Source organism: Salmo trutta, chromosome 27, assembly GCF_901001165.1.
Source record: "Salmo trutta chromosome 27, fSalTru1.1, whole genome shotgun sequence".
In the NCBI taxonomy this organism is placed as follows: Eukaryota; Metazoa; Chordata; class Actinopteri; order Salmoniformes; family Salmonidae; genus Salmo; species Salmo trutta.
The window spans coordinates 19,852,244-19,875,329 of record NC_042983.1 but is presented as its reverse complement, the minus strand read 5'-3'; the positions used below and the strand labels follow the sequence as shown (position 1 = coordinate 19,875,329).

General features: G+C 43.8%; 1 pseudogene; it reads left to right on the top strand.

The window, feature by feature from the left end:
* LOC115164061 (bridging integrator 3-like) overlaps positions 1-23,086 on the top strand; it is a 39,167-nt pseudogene that overhangs the window by 484 nt on the left and 15,597 nt on the right.

The window sequence follows — 23,086 nt, the reverse complement described above, 5'->3', positions numbered from 1 at the left end:
ATTACTGATTACACATGCCATTGTTAACTTCTTAGTTGCTTTATTTAATAAATATATATTTTTGATACACCTTGTCTCCACGTTGTCTCCCTTTTGTTGCGAACCCTGAGCCGGTTCGTAACAAGTGGGGGCTCGTCCAGGATCTTGAACTTGTGTTTGGGAGAAAACGTGGAGGTATGTTAACTTGAGGTGCTTTGTTTGTTAGTTTGAGTTTGGTGCTCAGTACTGGTTGCCTTTGGTTGTTTTGTTTGTGTGCTGCGTTGGAGAGAGTACATTGGTTAGTTTTCAGGCCTCTGCCCAGCCTGGAAACACTTGTTGTACTCGCTGTTGGAACATTGGTCTGAGGTGAGTAGAATCAGCTGTGTACCTCGGTGGGAGATTTGGATAGGGTAGTGAAACTTACTACCTGGAGCTATAGTCTTTTTCCCCTGATAGGCTTAGCGACGTGTTTCATTTTGGAATAAGTTGGGCATTGTTAATGTTTGTTATTTTTGTGTGGTGTCTGTGGACTGAGCAGTTGTCTCGGGAGCACATCCGTGGCTTGGTGGAATCTACCAGCGTGCTGGGGGGTTACTTCCTCGCCAGCGGGCTACAGTGCATAATTACCCACCGCAAATCTGCATGAAGACTAGGGTTGAGTTATTGTAGGTTTTGGGGAAGCTCCATATCTCATCTCTTTTCTGTGGTATCAGTGTGATTGGTTTTTCTCTTGTTGTGGTCTGGTGTGCTCAGAGGGGTTGAGTGAGATTTTTTTTTCTCCCGTTCCTCGCTCTCTCTGACTATGGCGTCTAATGTAGACGAGTTCATTCGCTTTCCATCAGAGGAACTGTTAGACTTATGTACTAAAGAACAGCTGTTGAAGGTTGCTGAACACTACAAAATTGAAATTAGTGATAAACGTCTAAAAAATTCCATTAGGTTAATAGTGAAGGCCAATCTGATGGAGAGTGGTATTCTTGACGTTACCACTGGGGCAGTCTCTGCTGAGGACTCGCCGTATCCCCGATATGTCACAATTACCGCTCCATCGGTTAGTCCTAGTAATCTTCTTTTTGAACAGCAGAAAGAGCTGCTTCTGTTACAGCAAGAGTACGATCGTATAAAATATGAAAAGGAATTGGCTGCTGATCAGTTAAAACATGAAAAGGACTTGGATGCTGATCAGTTAAAATATGAAAAGGAATTGGAATTTAAACAGGATATCGAGCGTGCTAAAATCAAGCTGCAACAAGAGCGACTAGAGTTGGTTAGGGAAGGAAAGCTCTCAGGAGAGAGTTTGCTCTGGGAAGGTGACGCAGATTTACTTAGGAATCGTTCCTCTGTTGGTCATGCCCCGGACACATTTGACATTGTTGGGAATTTACGGTTGTTGCCTCAGTTTAATGAAAGGGATCCTGAGACATTCTTTTTGTTGTTTGAGCGTGTTGCTGACGCTAGGAGTTGGCCTGATTCTGATCGCACTTTGATGTTGCAATGTGTGCTGACTGGTAAAGCTCAGGAAGCATATGCAGCTCTTAGTGTAGCCGACAGTGTCAGTTATGATAAGGTTAAAACGGCGGTGTTACAGATTTACGAATTGGTTCCTGAGGCTTACCGCCAACGATTTAGAACTTTAGAAAGGGATGATAAGCAGACTCATGTTGAGTTTGCGCGAAAATTATCTTCACAGTTTAATCGCTGGTGTTCCGCCTCTGCGGTTATGACTTTTCAAGGGCTGTGTGATCTGATTATGCTAGAGCAATTTAAGGACACAATCCCTGATTATATAGCGACGTATATTAACGAACGCAAAGTAAAGACTGTCGCTGAAGCTGCGGTTTTGGCAGACGAATATGTTTTGACTCACAAAAGTGTTTTTGTAGAACCCCGTACTTGGAGTGAGTGGGGGCGTTCGGAGAGATTTGAACCACGCTCACAGAGATACTCTGGTTCACGGGCAGAGTTTTATTCAACTAGGGTTGAGCCTGATTCCCGTGGTAAAACTGACTTTGGTCAAGAGTGTCACTACTGTCAAGGCTCAGGTCATTGGAAAAACGAATGTCCGGTTCTCAGGTCTAGGGGTAAAATCAGTACGTGTGCTAACGTTAAATCTAGGCCTACGGCGTTAGCTGCGTCTGTTCCACATCAGTTTACTCCTGAAACATTGTCTCAGGCCCAGGGCCATGTGAAAGTTCATATTGACCCAGGCTATTTACCTTTCGTTACGGAGGGTTTTGTGTCCATGTTAGGAAGTAAGAACCTAGTGCCAGTAAAGATCCTACGAGACACAGGTGCCTCGGAATCGTTTGTGTTGGAATCTGTGTTACCCTTCTCTGCTGAGTCTGATTCTGGGAATAGTGTTCTAATTAGGGGAATAGGTTTGAACAATCTGTCAGTTCCATTGCATAGACTAATGTTGGATTGTGGACTGGTGAAAGGTGAGGTTGTTGTGGGAGTGCGTCCTTCGTTGCCTATTGAGGGTATCGACGTTATCCTTGGGAATAACTTGGCTGGCGAGAGTGTGTGCCCTGTTCCTGAGTGTTATGTGAGTGATCATTGTTGGGGGTTGTCATGTTCTAACTTTCCTGTCTGTTCCCTCCTGGTCTTGTGTTCTCCTTTCCTCTTAAATGTTGCTTCCCTTATATATAAAGGTTGCTGAGGACTGGGGAGAAGGAGGTTGGTTGGGGCAAGTGGAAGGTGAACATATAACCTCTTGTAAATTTGAGACGCAGAGGTCTGTGTAAATTTGGGGTTAAGAGCCCTGTTAGTTTCTTTTCCAAAAAGTTTAACCGTTATCAGTTGAACTACTCGGTCATTGAAAAAGAAGCGCTAGCACTCATTTGGGCACTATAACACTTTGAAGTGTATGTTGGGTCAGGAGTAGTACCTATTGTGGTCTACAACGACCATAACCCTCTCACCTTTTTCAGGTCCATGATGTGTCCTAATCAGAGGATAATGAGATGGTGTTTATTTTTACAATCCTTCCATCTAGATGTGAGGCATATCCGGGGAACTGATAACGTGATTGCTGATGCGCTCTCTCGTGCGCCCTGTTCCTGAAAATTTATGTGACTGACCGTTGTTTGGTGTTGTCGTGTTCTGTCGTTCCTGTCTGTTTCCTCCTGGTCTCGTTTTCTTTCCTCTTAAAAGTTGCTTCCTGTGTAAAGGTTGCTGAGGTCTAGGGAGGAGGAGGCTGGTTGTAACAGAGGGAACTGTGAACAAGTAACCCCTTTTCAATTTGGGAGGCAGAGGCTGGTGCGTTGTTCCGGGGTCCTTGTTGGTCCCCGGTTTTATGGGGGGGGGTGTGACGACCCTCCCACTCTGTCTGCCGTGTTCTTGTTTCTTTATTAGGAGGCCGGTGGGCGGAGTTGGAAGGGTCGTCAGATGAAGGGGAAACACCTGGGCTCAGGTGTTTCCCAGGATAAATGGACCTCTTCCCCATTCATTGAGGAGACTCTCTCCACGCAGACACCTTGTTGATATTGGTTGGGGAGTTTTGTGGTTCTTTTGGTTATTTGCTTTGGCACCTTTCAACACTCTGCAATATTACATTCAAGTATGCAACACACTCACTTACATTACTGATTACTGATTACACATGCCATTGTTAACTTCTTAGTTGCTTTATTTAATAAATATATATTTTTGATACACCTTGTCTCCACGTTGTCTCCCTTTTGTTGCGAACCCTGAGCCGGTTCGTAACACTGAAGACACAAACAAGTGCATGAAACCCCGCTACGACCTCCGCAGAGCCATCAAACAAGCAAAATGGCAATATAGGAACACGGTGGAATCCTATTACATAGGCTCCGATGCATTAAGAAGGGACTACAGTCCATTACGGATTACAAAGGAAGACCCAGCTGTGATCTGCCAACGATGCCTCTCTACCAGACGAACTCAATGTATTTTATGCACTCTTTGACAAAAATAACACCGAGCTGGGAACGAAGGCCCCCGCTGACCCAGGGGACTGGTTGATGTCGGTACTCCGAGGCTGTCGTAAGGTTTTTAAAAAGGTAAACATGCTTACGGCCGCGGGGCCGGGTGGTATTCCAGGGTGTGTTCTCAGAGCATGCGGAGAACAGCTGGCAGGCATATTCACGGTCATTTTCAACCTCTCCTTGTCCCAGTCAGTAATTCCCACATCTCAAGCTGACCACCATCATTCCTGTTCCCAAGAACTTTAAGGCTACCTGCCACAATGACTACTGCCCTGTAGCACACATCTGTAATCGTGCTTTGAAAGGCTGGTTATGGCACACATCAACTCGCATCATCCCAGAAACCCTAGACCCATTCCAATTTGCATACCGCCCCAACAGATCCATAGACGATGCAATCTCAATTGCACTCCACACTGCCCCCATCTACCAAGATAAGAGGAATGAATACCTACGTGAGAATGCTGTTCATTTACTACAGGCCAGCGTTCAACACCATAGTCCCCTCCAAGCTCATCACCAAGCTTTGGACCCTAGGACTGAACATCGCCCTCTGCAGCTGGATCCTGGACTTCCTGACAGGCCAACCCCAGGTGTTGAGGGAAGGCATCATTTCCTCTGCCATGCTGACCCTCAACACGGGGGCCCTACAGGGGGGTGTGCTTAGTTTCCCTCCTGTACTTCTTGTTCACCAACGACTACGTGGCCACGCAAGACTCCAACACCATCATCAAGTTTGCTGACAACACGACTGATCACCGTTGACGAAGAGACAGCCTACAACAGGGATCATCAACTAGATTCAACCACGGGACTATTTTTTTTATTTATTGATCAAGTGGCCTGAACATAATTACAAATAATTGTAGACTGCAAATTGACCACAAGAAGCCCAAACAGATACAATAGTTGACTAAAACGTAATAATTTCAAACCTTACTTACATATATGTACAATAATGTGTCGCTCTCTATTATGTGTGGGATTACGTGGGAACATATTTCCAAAATGTAAATCACTTGGAGCTGATTTCCTGGTGATTGTTTTTAATGTCCAACAGTGAAATATATTTATACAGTTGAAGTTGGAAGTTTACATACACCTTAGCCAAATACATTTAAACTCCGTTTTTCACAATTCCAGACATTTAATCCTAGTTAAAAATCCCTGTTTTATGTCAGTTAGGATCACCACTTTATTTTAAGAATATGAAATGTCAGAATAATAGTAGAGAGAATGATTTATTTCAGCTTTTATTTCTCTCATCACATTCCCAGTGGGTCAGAAGTTTACATACACTAAATTAGTATTTGGTAGCGTTGCCTTTAAATTGTTGAACTTGGGTCAAACGTTTTGAGTAGCCTTCCACAAGCTTCCCACAATAAGTTGGGTGAATTTTGGCCCATTCCTCCTGACAGAGCTGGTGTAACTGAGTCAGGTTTGTAGGCCTCCTTGCTTGCACACGCTTTTTCAGTTCTGCCCACAAATGTTCTATTGGATTGAGGTCAGGGCTTTGTGATGGCCGCTCCAATACCTTGACTTTGTTGTCCTTAAGCCATTTAAGCCAGTATGCTTGGGGTCATTGCCCATTTGGAAGACCCATTTGCGACCAAGCTTTAACTTCCTGACTGATGTCTTGAGATGTTTCTTCAATATATCCACATAATTCTCTTTCCTCATGATGCCATCTATTTTGTTAAGTGCACCAGTCTCTCCTGCAGCAAAGCACCCCTACAACATGATGCTGCCACCCCTGTGCTTCACGGTTGGGATGGTGTTCTTCAGCTTGCAAGCCTCCCCCTTTTTCCTCCAAACACAACGATGGTCATTATGGCCAAACAGTTCTATTTTTGTTTCATCAGACCAGAGGACATTTCTTCAAAAAGTAAGATCTTTGTCCCCATGTGCAGTTGCAAACCGTAGTCTGGCTTTTTCACGGCGGACTTGGAGCAGTGGCTTCTTCCTTACTGAGTGGCCTTTCAAGTTATGTCGACATAGGACTCGTTTTACTGTGGATATAGATACTTTTGTACCTGTTTCCTCCAGCATCTTCACAAGGTCCTTTGCTGTTGTTCTGGGATGGATTTGCACATTTCGCACCAAAGTACGTTCATCTCTAGGAAATAGAACGCGTCTCCTTCCTGAGCGGTTTGACGGCTGCGTGGTCCCATGGTGTTTATACTTGCGTAGTATTGTTTGTACAGATGAACATGGCACCTTCAGGCATTTGGAAATGGCTCCCAAGGATGAACCAGACTTGTGGAGGTCTACAATTTTTTTCTGAGGTCTTGGCTGATTTCGTTTGATTTTCCCATGATGTCAAGCAAAGAGGCACTGAGTTTGAAGGTAGGCCTTGAAATACATCCACAGGTACACCTCCAATTGACTCAAATGATGTCAATTATCCTATCAGAGGCTTCTAAAGCCATGACATCATTTTCTGGAATTTTCCAAGCTGTTTAAAGGCACAGTCAACTTAGTGTATGTAAATGTCTGACCCACTGGAATTGTGATTAAGTGAAATAATCTGTAAACAATTGTTGGAAAACTTACTTGTCATGCACAAAGTAGATGTCCTAACCGACTTGCCAAAACTATAGTTTGTTAACAAGACATTTGTGGAGTGGAGTTTTAATGACTCCAACCTAAGTGTATGTAAACTTCCGACTTCAACTGTGTGTGTGTGTGTGTGTATATATATATATATATATATATATATATATATATATATATATATATATATATATATATATATATAATTAATTACTTGGGTGGCCAATTAAAACCACCTGCAGGCCAAATTCAGCTCCCATGCCGCCAGTTGGGGAACCCTGGTCTACAGGGAGGAGGTCAGTGACCTGGCAGTGTGGTGAACTACATGAAACGGGTGGGTGAGCAAGCCCCCATCCAGTGCAGCGGGTTGAGAGCTTCAAGTTCCTCAGTGTCCAAATCACTAAAGACTTAAATTAGTCCACACACACTCTAAGCGCCTCTTTCCCCTCAGGATTCTGAAAAGATTTGGCATGGGCCCTCTTGACTGGCTACATCACTGCTTAGTATGGCAACTGCACAGCCCTCGATTGCATGGCGCTACAGAGGGTGGTGCAGACAGCCCAGTACATCACTGGGGCCGAGCTCCCTGCCATCCAGGACCTCTTATATCAGGTGGTGTGAAAGTAAGGTCCGGAAAATTGTTAAAGCCATAGACTATTCTCTCTCCTTCCGCACGGCAAACGGTACCAGAGCAAGAAGTCTGACACCAACAGGCACCAACACACAGTTAATTTGCTTACTCGCACATAACACACACACATATTTCTACTGACTCAGTACTGTGTGCTTCGGGTCATTGTCCTGTTGGAAGGTGAACCTTTGCCCCAGTCTGAGGTCCTGAGTGCTCTGCAGCAGGTTTTCTTCAAGGATCTCTGTACTTTGTGCTGTTCATCTTTCCCTCGATTCTGACTAGTCTCCCTGCCGCTGAAAACATCCCCACAGCATGATGCTGCCACCACCATGCTTCATCATAGGGATGGTGCTACGTTTCCTCTAGACATGATGCTTGGCATTGAGGCCAAAGAGTTCAATCTTGGTTTCATCAGACCAGAGAAATATGTTTCTCATGGTCTGAGACTCCTTTAGGTGCCTTTTGGCAAACTCCAAGCGGGCTGTCCTGTGCCTTTCACTGAGGAATGGCTTCCGTCTGGCCACTCTACCATATAGGCCTGATTGGTGGAGTACTGCAGAGATGGTTGTCCTTCTGGAAGGTTATCCCATCTTCACTTTCGAACGTTTGAGCTCTGTCAGAGTGATGGGTTCTTAGTCACCTCCCTGACCAAAGCCCTTCTCCCCCGATTGCTCAGTTTGTCCGGGCGGCCAGCTCTAGGTGGTTCCAAACTTCTTCCATTTAAGATGATGGAGGCCACTGTGTTCTTGGGGACCTTCAATGCTGCAGACATTTTTTGGTACCCTTCCCCAGATCTGTGCCTCTCCGAGCTCTACGGACAATTCCTTCAACCTCATGGCTTGGTTTTTTGCACTCACATGCACTGTCAACTGTGGGACCTTATATAGACAGGTGTGTGCCTTTCCAAATCATGTCCAATCAATTGTATTTACCACAGGTGAACTTCAATCAAGTTGTAGAAACATCTCAAGGATGATTAATGGAAACAGGATGCAATTTCAAGTATCATAGCGAAGGGTCTGAATACTTATGTAAATAAGGTATTTCTGTTTTTTTAAAGAAAAATGTACTTTTCACTTTGTCATTATGGGGTATTGTGTGGAGATTGAGGGGAAAATCAAACAATTTAATCCATTTTAGAGTAAGGCTGTAACGTATCAATGTGGAAAAAGTCAAGGGCTCTGAATACTTTCCCGAATGCACTGTATACCGTAGGCTTAGGGTGTAGGCAGACTGGATTCTGTAAGGGGTGCAGAGTGATGCATTGTGAACTGCCATGCTGCAGTCTCCATTCACAGCAATCTGTCAGGCCATGGCCAGTACAACATGTGGGCCTGTGTTTGACCGGGGTGGGGGGGGGGGGGGGGTGAGTTGCAGGAAAGCCACACAGAGCAGAGGGGACAGCCACTTCTAATTAGTGATATCCACCAGTAATGGAAGCCAGATGTGGCGTGTGATGACAGGAAGTCAATGCACAGGGCTCCTGAAGCACACTCCAGAAGGCCAGGGGTTAACAGCATTTGGATTTGGCTAGCTGTGACTGAGCCAAAGGATTCACTTGTTCACTTGTACCCACCTCGCAACACATTATTACCTACCAGTCAGAGTACCTGTCTGCCAGCCCCTTAAAAATGCCTCATTTCAGTTAAATGCCTGTTTGGATGTGTTAGATTGTATTTGTGATGTGCAGAATGTGGTCTGTCCCACCAATTTATAATTTTGTCTACTTTTAGGAGGCCTTTCAATATTGGACAACCAAAAAAAGCAGATTGTTTCCAAAACGGTAAGTGTTCAGTCTTCTGTCCCCCCCAAAAATAAAAATAATGACTAATGTGCCAACATAAGATCTTCTATTATTTGTGTTGCAACACCTATGAAACTAGACAATACATAATTAAATGTCTAATTTCACTAGACATTCGCTACCAGGCTTTATTTAGCGTGTTGTTGTATGGTTGTTACACTACATGGCCAAAAATATGTGGACAGATGCTCGTTGAACATCTCATTCCAAAATCATGGGCATTAATATGGAGTTGGTCCCCCCTTTGCTGCTATAACAGCCTCCACTCTTCTGTGAAGGCTTTCCACTAGATGTTGGAACATTGCTGTGGGGACTTGCTTCCATTCAGCCACAAGAGCATTAGTGAGGTCGGGTACTGATGTTGGGCGATTAGGCCTAGCTTGCAGTCGGTGTTCCAATTCATCCCAAAGGTGTTTGATGGGGTTGAGGTCAGGGCTCTATGCAGGCCAGTCAAGTTTTTCCATACTAATCTCAACAAACCATTTCTGTATGAAGCTCGCTTTGTGCACAAGGGCATTATCATGCTGAAACAGAAAAGGGCCTTCCCCAAACTGTTGCCACAAAGTTGGAAGCACAGAATCGTCTAGAATGTCATTGTATGTTGTAGCGTTAAGATTTCCCTTCACTGAAACTAAGAGGCCTAGCCCGAACCATGAAAAACAGCCCCAGACCATTATTCCTCCTCCACCAAACTTTAAAGTTGGCACTATGCATTGGGGCAGGTAGCGTTCTCCTAGCGTCCACCAAATCAAGGTTTGTCTGTCGGACTGCCAGCTGGTGAAGCGTGATTCATCACTCCAGAGAACGCGTTTCTACTGCTCCATTGGCGGCAACTTTTACACCACTCCAGCCGACTCTTGGCATTGCACATGGTCATGATCTTAGCGTTGCGTGTGGCTGCTTGGCCATAGAAGCCCATTTCATGAAGCTCCCAACGAACAGTTCTTCTGCTGACATTGCTTCCAGAGGCAGATTGAAACTCGGTAGTGAGTGTTGCAAATGTGGAGAGAGAATTGTTACGCGCTAAGGCTTCAGCACTCGGTGGTCCCATTCTGTGAGCTTGTGTGGTCTACCACTTCGTGGCTGAGCCATTGTTGCTCCTAGACGTTTCCACTTCACAATAACAGCACTTACAGTTGACCGGGGCAGCTCTAGCAGGGCAGAAATTTGAGGAACTGACTTGTTGGAAAGGTGGCATCCTATTACTGTGACATGTTGAAAGTCACTGAGCTCTTCAGTATGGGCCATTCTACTGCAATGTTTGTCTATGGAGATCGCATGGCGGTGTGCTCGATGTTATACACCTGTCAGCAACGGGTGTGGCTGAAATAGCCAATTCCACTAATTTGAAGGGGCGGCCACATACGTTTGGTCATGTAGTGTATGTGGAAGCACACTGGGATCTTACGACTCCTCACTTTGTTACAGATGAGTAAGAGACTTTCAGACTGCAGAAATACAAGCTAGATATTTTTACCTCTTTTATAGGGGAAGGCTAGGAAGTCTGGCCCAACTAATAAAAATATTTGGTTGCATTTTGTTGTTCAAATTGTATGCTAAAAGATCAAAGCCCTGTGGTGGCTATGGAAGAGGACATTTGGCTTAACCTGTCAATTTTTTCTCTGAAACCTTGAATTTAGACTTGGGGAGAGCAGAGCACCTCTGTCCACACCCTGGACAGTGAAGGAGTTAATGCATGTCTGTTTGGCCTGTGGAGAGAATCACACATAAACCTCAAACAATGTTCCAGGTCCCACAGCATGGTTGTTTTCAGAACTGAATGCACAGGAGTTATAAAGCTTTTACATCCAATCATTGACCTCCAAAGGAGCCTGTAATCAGAAATTAAGTTTAAAGAGGAGGAAACCCAAATGAAGTCCCTCATCCTGACCAACTGCATCTTTAACTTGTTTCTTGGGTTTTCTGAAATATCTTTATTGTATAAGGCGTATGAGTCTATTCACAAAATGACCATTGTGTACTAGAGGTAACCAACAGCAAATCATCAGACAAGTGACTGCACTCTCATCAATGAGCATGGGCCTGTGGGGTGCCAATTTGTCCAAACCATGTGAGGGGGCAGAGGTGGCTGCCTTGAAGTGCCGGTGAGTGGGTGCCTTCCTTTGGGGAAAACCACTTCCACAGTAATCTGTCTGTCTCTGTGGTCCGGCAGTGGCAGACAGTCAGAACGGGCTCCCAGGCAGCTTCCTGTGACATCCCAGGCCAGACCCAGGGAGTGGGCTACAGTACAGGGAGCCCAGTGGACAACCCTCCCTCCACTGACAGACTGGCAGCTGCCTCCCTCACTGTTTATTTGTTTATCCAGAAGCCCACAGAACCACAAGACAGGAACCCCTGCTACCTCCATAACCAGCGCTGGCCAGTTCAATCAGTCCAGTCTGATCTGAGGCGGAGCAGGGAGGGGGTGGGTGGGGGCTGTCAACCAGACCTTTAGAACTAACAACATGAAGCAAATTAGGGGGAGCCAGGCTGTGCTCAGGATATGGCTTTATTGGCTCTCCAATAGTAGGGATATTCAGTATTCATCAAGCACATGTTAGGACCATAATCGAAGGTAACAACATTGAATGAACAGACATGAACACAAAGATGATAATGTTGTATCCAACAATGAGTTTCAATGTGTTTTTACAGGTTGAAAGAGACTTTGAACGAGAATATAACAAGCTCCAAAAGTAAGTTTGTTGCCACTAATATTAAAGGGCAACTCCTCTTTTCAAACTCATATTCATTATCTCCAGCACTAAACCAGTGTCTACATATGTGAAAACGGCACATTTCTACATTTTGTAGAAGTTCTACCCGATGAACTGATCTTCAAACACTATGAGATTTGTGGGCAGCAAGAAAATACCCTTAAAAATAGCTAACTTTTAATCCTACTATGTGATGTCACAGAGAGTCATTGTTAGGACCTTTTTTCTCTCTTTTTAACCACAGATCATAGAAATGTGCCATTTTTACATATGTAGACACTGTTATTGTGCTGGAGATAATGACTTAATTTCTCATTTGTACTCCGTTTTACATACTGTATGTATTGACTCTGCATCATTAGTGCAGCAAAAACCCTCATTGCAGATGAACACGGAATTGACAGATTAGAAAACATAACGAGTGCTATTTTAAAGGTAAGTTTTCCATTGATTTTTGAGGTGAACACACATGCCTGTTCTCTCAACATTTAACCTTGAAATAATTATTTTCATGAGAAATACCATGTTAGAATCTTTCACCTCTCTCTTCTGACCCAATGCTGAAGTGAGTTAGATTACACAATATACACTGAATAAAAATATAAACGCAACATGTGAAGTGTTGGTCCCTTGTTTCCATACACAAAAAGCTTATTTCTCTCAAATGTTGTGCACAAATTAGTTTACATCCCTGTTAGTGAGCATTTCAGCTTTGCTAAAATAATCCATCCACCTGACAGATGTAGCATATCAAGAAGCTGATTAAACAGCGTGATGATTACACGGGTGCACCTTGTGCTGGGGACAAAAGGACACAATTAAATGTGCAGTTTTGTCACAACGCAATGCCACAGATGTCTCAAGTTTTGAGGTAGCGTGCAATTGGCATGCTGACTACAGGAATGTTCACCTGAGCTGTTGCCAGATAATTGATAAATTCTCTACCATAAGCTGCCAATGCCATTTTACAGAATTTGGCAGTACGTTAAACCGGCTTCACAACCGCAGATCACCTGTAGCTACGTCAGCCCAGGACCTCCACATCTGGCTTCTTCACCTGCGGGATCGTCTGAGACCTGCCACCCGGACAGCTGATGAAACTGGGTTTGCACACCCAAAGAATTTCTGCACAAACTGTCAGGGAAGCTCATCTGCGTGCTCGTCGTCCTCACCAGGGTCTTGACCTAACTGCAGTTCGTCGTCGTAACAGACTTCAGTGGTGTGCTATTTTATGGATTAATCCCGGTTTCAAATGTATTATGCAGATGTCAACGTTGTGAACAGAGTGCCCCATGGTGGCGGTGGGGTTATGGTATGGGCAGGCATAAGCTACAGACAACGAACACAATCGCATTTTATCAATGGAAATGTGAATGCACAGACATACAGAGACCAGATGCAGAGGCCCATTGTGGTGGCATTCATCCGCTGCCATCACTTTATGTTTCAGCATGATAATGTACAGCCCAATGTCGCAAGGATCAGTACACAACTTCCAGTTCTTCCATTGCCTGCATACTCACCAGATATGTCACCCATTAAGCATGTTTGGGATACTCTGGATCTACATGTATGACAGTGTGTTCCAGTTCCTGCTAATATCCAGCAACTTTGCACAGCCATTGAAGAGGAGTGGTACAACATTCCACAGGCCAAAAACAACAGCCTGATCAACTCTATGTGAAGGAGATGTGCCACGCTACATGAGGCAAATAGTGGTCATATCAGATACTGACTGGTTTCTGATCCACGCCCCTATTTTATTTTTTTTAAGTTATGTGACCAACAGATGCATATCTGTATTCCCAGTCATGTAAAAGCCATACATTAGGGCCTAATGAATTTATTTAAATGAACTGATTTCCTTATATGAACTGTAACTCAGTAAAATCTTTGACATTGTTGCATGTTGCGTTTATCTTTTTCTTCAGTGTAGATGGTTTGTGTGAAACAAGGGAGAGAAGCATTCTCTTGCCCAAGACCTTCTGTGAGCTAGCACATAGGAGGCCCTCCCCTGTTGTGTGTAGAGGTTAAAGAGACTCCCCGAGGGGCCTGCAGACTGAGTGAGAGCACTTCACATTTAGGTTTTGTTGAGTAGGAGACATGGCACCACAATACACATTTCTTACACATGATGAGTAAGAGGAGTAAGAGGAGCAGGCATGTACAGACATCTTAGCACTCCCCTCTGTTACATATCGTTAACTCTTAGTGAACAGAAATCTGCCATCTAGCTCTTTGAACTGTTGTTGAATTCATTATATCTATTAATTTGTGTGGAAATATACCCAGTGTCATTTGAAAGACCGGTCAGGTCAAATTTAGCAAATTATTTCATCATCCAATGTCTTCCACAGTAAATCTAGCATCTATAATCCCATAGCAGTATTTGTCTACCTGAGATCAGCTTCTAAATCCATACTCCTACGGCATTATACCGCAGCATCTGGGAGTGTAGAGAGGCTGGCTGTTGGCGGCAGTAAAGGGCAAACTGTTGGGGCACACAGGAGCGAGGAGTAGCAGCTGCTCCAGCAGGCCTCCATTAACACCTTGTAGAAACGGACTTCTGGCCCACATCCAGAAGAGCCCTCCTCAGCCCTCGCATTCTCCTGCCTCCCGTCAGTTCACACAGATTGGAGAATGAAGATGGAAATAGGAAAACTGTTGTTTTTTCAGTCCCCTTCTCCTCCCCCCCTCCCTTAATGAAACCCTGAAAACTGATGTGACAGCATTCTCCTGGGAGTTGCTAAACAGCCCCTCGTTTCCCTTAATTGATATAATGAACGGCACACGATTCAGCCTCCATAGTCTCATAATTGCCATTTTAACACCCATCATTTAAATGAATGCGGAGGGATGATTGAAGACATAAATGCTTTTATGCCAGAATTTAGTTGACAGTAACAAAAAGCAATCCTAGTATTTTTAATTAGCAAAAGGGAAGTCATAATAATGTGTTTTATATTAAATCAATGCATTTTTGTAATCCTATTGAATGTCCCAGTCCATAGTGACTTGTAGGTGTTTATTTGTAACATGCAGGCTGGACTGAGATATCCCAGTAAGACTGTGTCAGTGAATGCTTTATAAAGATTAGAGGGGTTTGATCAGGATGGACACAGTGGACCCTTTTTCAGTACTTTCTCTCTCTCCCTACTCTAGCTGCTGAATGTAAAAACATGATCCTACTGTCAATTTGCTCTGTTGATGCCCAACTGTACTTGGACAGATGCTTACCAAATGTCATATGTTGTATTATTGTGATATCCAAGGTACACTTGAAAAAACACAAAATCCCTTCCTTTACAGGTTGGAAGATCAGACAAAGAAGCTCCACAAAGACATGAAGAAAAGCACAGAGACTGATATAGGTTTGTTGTTGACCCAGTGTTGTATATTTTGTCCAATCTCAGAAAAAATGGATTTCCCACTGATCATCTTTTCTTTCATGTACAAATCTCCTTTGTCACTAACTTGCTCTCATTCGTCTCATCTCTTTCACACACTAGGCATACATTTACTGACACCTTAATTGTTGTGCCTGTCAGGTTTTTCAGGGACATGTCTGTTAAGCTATTTTGGAAAAATGAATTTTTTGGAATGTGAGGTTTTATTCAGTAGCCCTTAAAGATTAGCAATATTTATCACATGCTTCCTACTCTTAGCTTGTGCATTTCTGCACAGAAGAAATATAGATTTTTGGTTGGCTCTTTTGGAGATGGAAATGGGTATCTTTGGGAGGAGCAGTAGCAGAATGTGCCCCTGGTAGATAGCTACTCTGAGGGTGGAGAGGGGAAGGATGGGGGAGTGTGGGGCTTCTTCATTTCCTCTGCTTTGTGCTCTGGAATATGGGATGATGCCTCATCAAAGTATCAGAGCTGTCAATGTCTCATTAGAATTAATGGATTCCATCTGTTGCACAGGTCCTTTCTCCACCAACAGCAACCAAACAAAGAGTAGACCTGCCTGCATAATATGTTAGCACACAGTGTGCTCCACACAGCTTTTCATAACACAATCATTTGTCTAGTCTATTTAAAGTAAGACAATGAAATTGTGGGTTCTTCTGAGGCAAGTCCATAAGCCTTTAGAGAGAAATCTTTACTGAGTCGGTATATCACTGGCCACGAGCCATTTTTTTCAATCTGTTTGACTGCAAGCAGAAAAGCTGAGTCAAGTTCTACATTGGCAACACAAACGGTTTATTCATTACCTGATACAATGGAATTTAACAGTTATATTTTCTGTAGCTTGACAACAATGTTAAGATCTTTGCTCACCAACTGCAGTGCCATCTTTTTGCCTGAATTCAGAAAAAATTCACAATCCGATTTTGACACACTAGCCAATACGTTGTACCCTCCACTTTTTCGAAAAAATCGCATAACACCACCAACACCGCTGCAGTCATTATCAGTGGCAATGTGTTGTTCAAAGTGGCTATGAGAGGATGCAGAATGAGAGAAAAATCATATACTTCCGGACAAATAATATGCAACTGAAAATATTAGGATAGGCTATTCATGAAAGGAGCTTGGCTGCGATTCATTCAGTTAAAAGCAAAACTGGGAACTGTCGTCATTCCACGCACATAAACTGACCATCATGATGTTTGCTGCCAATAGTTTTCTTTCTATCTGATTAAAGAGGTGAAGTCCAGACAGACAAGACCTATTTTAGGCAACTTCCTGAATGGACATGGATAATTAGCGAACTCATACACGCACACCCACCCACCTAAAAGAACCCGTCAATCAAAGCAGCCTGCTGCGCATCCCACTTAGACACATAAGCAAATCACATTTCTCCTTTCCCCAAAACAAAACGTATTAAAAACATTGTCTTTAAATCCTTTCTGTAGGATATCAAAACCCACTCTACATTATAGGATAATGCTAAATCAATGTAGCCTATCATATAATTTGACGAAAGGGGAAGATATCGAGACAGCTGTGATATAAGCCTAGGCTATATAAGGATGAAATTGACAACCATTAGAAAATAGGAACAAATGCACACAACCTGTCCATAGCCAATCAGCCGTTAATCAATTTTAGTGAAGCAACGGGTGGTTATGTTGACACTAGGCCTACATTTTATTTTGAGTGAGTGCTTTATCTAAATCTTCGCAAAAACGTATTGATAAGGGTAAACTCCAGCAGATCTTTTTTGGTCTGTATTTCATGGTTGTCTATATTACACTTTAGCAGGCCTATAATACATAGCCTAATATATAGGCTATATGAATGATTAGTTAATATATTAATTAACTTCTAACTTATCTCCGTCTTCACTGTTCCCTTCTTGCGCAATTCACGCATCTCTGCTGGCAAAGCCACTGGCCTCTCTCTTTCCGCTCTAGCTCTTGAACGAGTAACATATAGATAGACAATGAACAGCAATATTGTTTAAAATATATATCAAGTTATTTTTATTATGTACATTTTATTTTCGCAGGGGCGCGGTCATTGACTCTAGGGGGTTAAACTAATAGGCTTATTTGAGAAGAGAAGCATCGATCGATCCTCTTGCTTGCTGAATGGCAATGAACTGGCGGAGAAGTTTTAATGGCGAGAATGACGTGTAGCTCTGGTGTGATGTGATCACATTGGCTAAATTGATACATTGCAGCATTGATTAATTGTAAACGCAAAAAAAAACTGGCAAATATAAATGAATTAATTCACACAAAGAACACAGACCTGTCAGGGGTAGTGCGCGGCGTGTCAGTGGCAGTATCCCAGATAACAATTTCTATTGGTCAACAGTTTATTTTCACTTGCGAAAAGACGCAAAAATCGAACCTGGGCCAAAAAGAAATAATTGACTGATTGCGGCAGGATATTTCGCAATTAGTGTGAAAGGTGTCATAAACAAGACGTGCTGTATTTATTTTTTTCGTCTAAATTATTCAGACAAAAATAAGGGACTTGGTGAGAAAGGGACTTTTAGTCTGTTCCATAACCACTAAATCAACGTGGCTTGTTTTACCCACATAGACATTCTCATGTGAATGCCAGGTTAGGTCAGGCTCAACCTGTTATTACAAAACCAGAAACTCCACCTGCATATGTTTGATTGACAGTAAATGGGTCTTTACCCGATCCTAAGAGTGTTTGAATGTGTCCTACGTTTAGTCTGATGTTTTTCTTTTTTTACTTCCTGTCTTATCAACTTCTTTGCGTGTCCCCAGTGCAGGTCATTTCTTTTGATTGTGATGCTGTGATCCGATATGCACTCTGGGTCTAAAGATAAAGTGTCAAGGGTGCAGATTAACAGTAATTGGCGCTGGTGCTGTAGAAACATTTGCACAGATCCCCAGTGCTTTTGTGAATATTCATGGCAGCCGCGAGCCCACCACACCCTCGACTCCTTCCAACTGATGCTGTGCTGCTCTATCCTACTTTCCTTTTAGCTTATTACACGAAAAGCTCAAACTTTTGAACCCCTCCCGCTGTGTCAGTCTTGGCACAGTGCTAACCTCTGCTGCTAGCCATGCCCACCAAGCATGTCTGGGCCAAATAGTCAAACCAGGCCAACAATTAATAACACAGATTGTATGTTGGCATGGTGATGTTTCTCCCTTCCACCATATCTATTTGGTTATGGCGTTTTTTTTCTTATCCTTCCTTTCTCTCTCTCCTTCCCTCCCTCCCTCCCTCCCTTCTCAGGTTCAGTTTTAACATGGTAATAACAATATTCCTTGCATGTTCTATATGTGTCTCTCAGCCATGTCCAAGGCAGCAGTGAAGCTCTCAGGGGACCTGCTCAGTAACCCACTGTGTGAACAGGACCAGGCTTTTCTGGAGTCCATGACTGCTCTGGACACAGCCACGAAGAGGATGGACTCCTTCAACCAGGAGAAGGTCAGGTCCTGTCTGCTCTTCCTCAGCCTCACACCACAGCCGAGTCGTTCTCCTAGATTCTTTTCCAGGTGGGGTGCAATTTCAAAAACCCCAGAGCAACATCTAGGTCAGGTCCTCTTGCATCGAAATTGTCTATTGAAACCAAAATATACCATATACTCTTCTAGGCAGGGGGCCAATAAACTGTATACTCTTTTAGGCAGGGGACCTATACAATGGTAGAAGAAACCCTCCCCCAGCCTAGCTTTCACAGCTCTACCTATGAGCATTTGATTCAGAATTCTGACAGGTATGCCTCATACGCTCCCCTCTCTTCAAACACTCAAACGGCTGAAACCAAAAGGGTTTGGTTTTCCTAAGTGTATTTTCATCTTTGTCAATATTGTGTGAACGAGAAGAAAAAACTCACTCAGGATCTCTTTTCTTCTCTTGTCTCCTTTTGAGAGCGTCTCCAGCAGAACACTGGTCTATTAGCTGCTCGTCTTTGTCGAATATCAGAGAGCTGTAGATCGGATGCATTTGTGACTCACTAGTGTTTAAAATAACTCGTACTATGGAATAGCTTCACTTGGAAATGTCACAGGCTGTTTTAATGGGATTTGTTCTCTGTAGGATCTTCCACAGTCTCTCTCTGTGAGGAATGCTGCTTCTGCTCTCAGCTCCTTTATATTATTTGCCATGTGTACATCACATATTTGATTAAAATCATCGCTGCAGGTAATCACAAAGGTAATGATAGGGATGTCATTGCATGTGTGTTTCTTCAGGGCATTGCACTGTCAGATACATCTCTGTTAAGAGCGAGAAGTCAGTCAACAGGGAATCACACTCATCATCAAGAATGCAGAAAAACATATGTACAAGACCTGATTCTACTACAATTTTAGAAGAGTGCTTTTTCCATGAGTGTACTTTAGACTGGTTTTCCCAGCGTCCTTTTATGTGTCTTGTGGCCTTACCTTGAGTGACAATGTCCCTGTCTGTACATATTCTGAAGATCTCTGTGAATTCCTTTCAAGCACTCAACAAGGCCTTCAGGCATTCTTCCAGGAAAGACTGGACGTAAAACACACAGTGTGCTCAGATCAAGTTTTACAGTAGCCATTTGGAATGACTGGACAAAGATGTGTGGTGACTGCTTGTGGTTCACAGCTTGTGACCTATGGTAGGTCTTTTCAAGAGTTTGTCTTGTTGGTCTGCCAAGAACAGTCCTTCCATTTTGACTGTATTTAAGATGAAATGTCTTCTCATCCTTCTGAAGATTGGAAATGAGTAACATTTTTACATCAGAACAAGAGTTATTCTCTCCTTAAAATCTGGAACCCTTGCAAAAGATGAAGAGTAGTCAATATTCTCTACCCCATTTCTATGAAAATGTCCAAGGCAAATGTATTTGTGATCATCCATTTTCAGTCTGCTTTTCTCTTTCCTTCTCCACGTCCCTCTTAGTTAAACAGTGTGTCAGAACCCTGAAGTGTAGTTAACATCTCTTACTGTTCTCCTCTGAGTCCTCTTCCCTCTGGCTATGCTAATAACCCTCATAACCTTCACCTCGGACAAATATGGGAGGCCAGCTCTGCACTACACAGCACTCATCTTGCTGGACTCCACTTGAGCTTTCGAAATCATCTCGAATCGGTTTTGAGCTGCTTTGAGTCATATGGTCAGGAACAGCAAGATGTCTATGTGGTATTGTATTTTTACATCACTGCCGTTTTGCAGGTCAGTAACAAAGGTGCAGGTTTGCTGTACAGTGCGTAGGATTGGAGGCGTTGGCTAGCTCCATAGGGTATAATTTCCCTGCTTGGCTCCATGGCCATGGTCTGCTGGACAGTTCTTCAGCCAGGCAGCATGGAGCCAAGTATACCTTCTTCCTTCTGGAAGTGAAGCAGTCATCATAAGTTAGAAAATACAAAAACCAAAATACATTATTCTCCATCATATTGAGCCTGGTAGTTAGGTGGCCTTCACAGTATTTTGACATGCAACCCTTCTGTTATCACAAGTTGGTGCTTGAGTTTAGAGGCCTCCTTTTCAGACAGTCTCAGTCGACAAGATGTTTGACATGACCGTGTTCTGCTACAGTATGTCTCTCTGAGCCGCATAGCTTGGCATTCGGTTAACTGGTTGAGAGCTGACGCACAAGCAAAGCGTTTCTAGGCCCTTGGTTGGTCAGTTGGTTCAGTATTTTTTTGAATATCACCTCAGGAGTCCAGAGTTGTTAAAGCCCAGCGCAGCTCACCAGAATCACACTCCACCAGCTTCTCCCTCCAAGCTGGCTGTTCTTCCTTCTGACAGCACCACCAACAACTCAACTGCTCAAGCAAAACAGACACAAAAGCAACCACCCTTTGCTCTCTTTGGTGTTGAGAGAAGATGTTCTGCCGCGGGGCTGTGAGTGAGAGAGCGAGCAGATAAAATGTGCAGGGATAATGAAGGCAGCAGTGGCCCAGGCCTGTGTGTTTATTTCTGGGGCTGAGGAGGGCGCACAGCCCCCCCGGCACACTGCTGCTGAAGCCGAGCCCCAGTGAAAATGGCGGCTGAGCAGTAGCGGATGCTCCGTTTGGAGGGATATTGATTTCCTCTGCGATCTGCGTGTATTTTTGGGAGGCCTGTGTGCCGGGATGGCCTCTGCCCCGTGACTCACTCACGGAGACTGCTGCTAGAGCGCCGGCCTCAGGCGCTGCTGGGCCTCAGTGGAATAGTCCTGCCCCCCCCCTCCTCTCTGTGAGAAGGGGCAGAGGGTAGAGGGCACCAGCATGCTTAAGCAAATGTGCTGTTGTTGTTCTCCCTGCTTACTGCATGCACTCACCTCAGCAGCAGCGCAGCTCCAGACTTTTCTCTCTCCCAGGGAGGGGGGGATGGTGTGAATATGTAAAACAGAGGAAAATGTAAATTCCCATGTACTTATTTGTTATTGGTTCTCTTGTTTTCCCTCAAACCAAATTCATTTGTGTTATGTACTTGTTTTAGCGAAGCAGTGTTGATGTGTGTGTGTCTTCTCAGAGATGGTCAGGGCATTCAGAAAGCTCTGCTGTTTTACAGAATTTGTTTCTTATATTCTGTGATTGACTATTCTTCCAATAACTAGTGAGCAAGTAATTACTTGTACTAGGCTCACTGTTCACATGGAGCTGTCACTTCATGGAGTTGTCTTGCCACTCTTTATTTCTCATGAAATGTTGTTAGCGATGTTGTTCACTGGAGTTGTTTGCCAGGTTAACTTAGCGTTCTGTCAGAGATCTAGCATTCATTTTGACTATGCAATATAAATGACACTGGACATGTTGTTAATTGTGTGCCAACTTCTATCGATGGGACTTTGGCGTCAGGGCTGGAGGCCTCAAGATGAGATGTTAATTTACTTCCATTTAACAAATTCCCCCTCCCTCCCTTCCCCTGTCGGCTCTGGCAACGAGAAGAAGAATGCAGGAAAATATAAACTGTTATTGTTAAAATGTTTGTTTGCAAAGAACTTTCATCTTGTAAAGCAACCCACCCTCTACAGGATTTGAAATCAGTGGGGCTTTGCTTTCATGTCCATCCCCTGACAGTTGTATCCTTTTGTATTGTTGAGCTCAATGAATATTCAGGGGGTTTCTCCTCGGGGCTTGTGTACAATAAAACAGTCAACGTCACAAAAGTTTCTTTGCAACCCTCCTCACCTCCCTCCCCTCTGTCTTGAGTGCTCTGTTTGAAAATACACAATTGTCGATTGTTTGTGTGGAGGCATTGGACTTGGAGGAGCTATTATGTTCAACTTGATGTAATCCACTTTGACAACACATTTTAATTCATAAAGACATTCACATTCATATTAAGAGAAGTACTGTCCTTTTTTTCTAATCTAACATTGACCCGTGTCTGTTCGTCCACAGGTGAACCAGATCTCGAAGACGGTGATCGATCCTCTTAAAAAGTATGTGTCTATCTGGACCTGCCCCTCTCCCATTGTCCGCATGTTTTTAATACATCACAAGCCACAGCTGCTGTGTCTGTAGAGTGGGACGGAGCACACACAAGGGGAGTTGGAACGTAGCATTAGCTCCAGAAGGCGCTGTAATAAAGCATAGCAGATAGTAAAACTGAACTGGACAGGGGAGGGAATGGGGCTGCTGTGGTAGTGTGTCTGGAAGAAAGTTTAACATTTAATTCCCTATACTCGCCCCCGTCCGTCCGAGCACGCAATGAGTGCTATTCCATTCCTGAAGCCTGGCCCTGACACACACACACACACACACACACACACACACACACACACACACACACACACACACACACACACACACACACACACACACACACACACACACACACACACACACACACACACACACACACACACACACACACACACACACAGAGTGCAGAGGCGGTAGAGGGAGTGGCCAGGCTTGGGAGCAGGGATCTCATCCGTCTTCCGTAGTGCTTGTTAAGGTCCTGCTTCCTCCTGCTGGCCCCTCCCCCAGGGGCTGCTTTTTGGAGAGGGGTGTGTGTTTGAGAGAGAGAGACTCAATGTGTTTGCTGTCTGGTGAATTTGTGTGTGTTTTAACTTTTTAGTTTATAACAAAAAATATGTCTGAAAT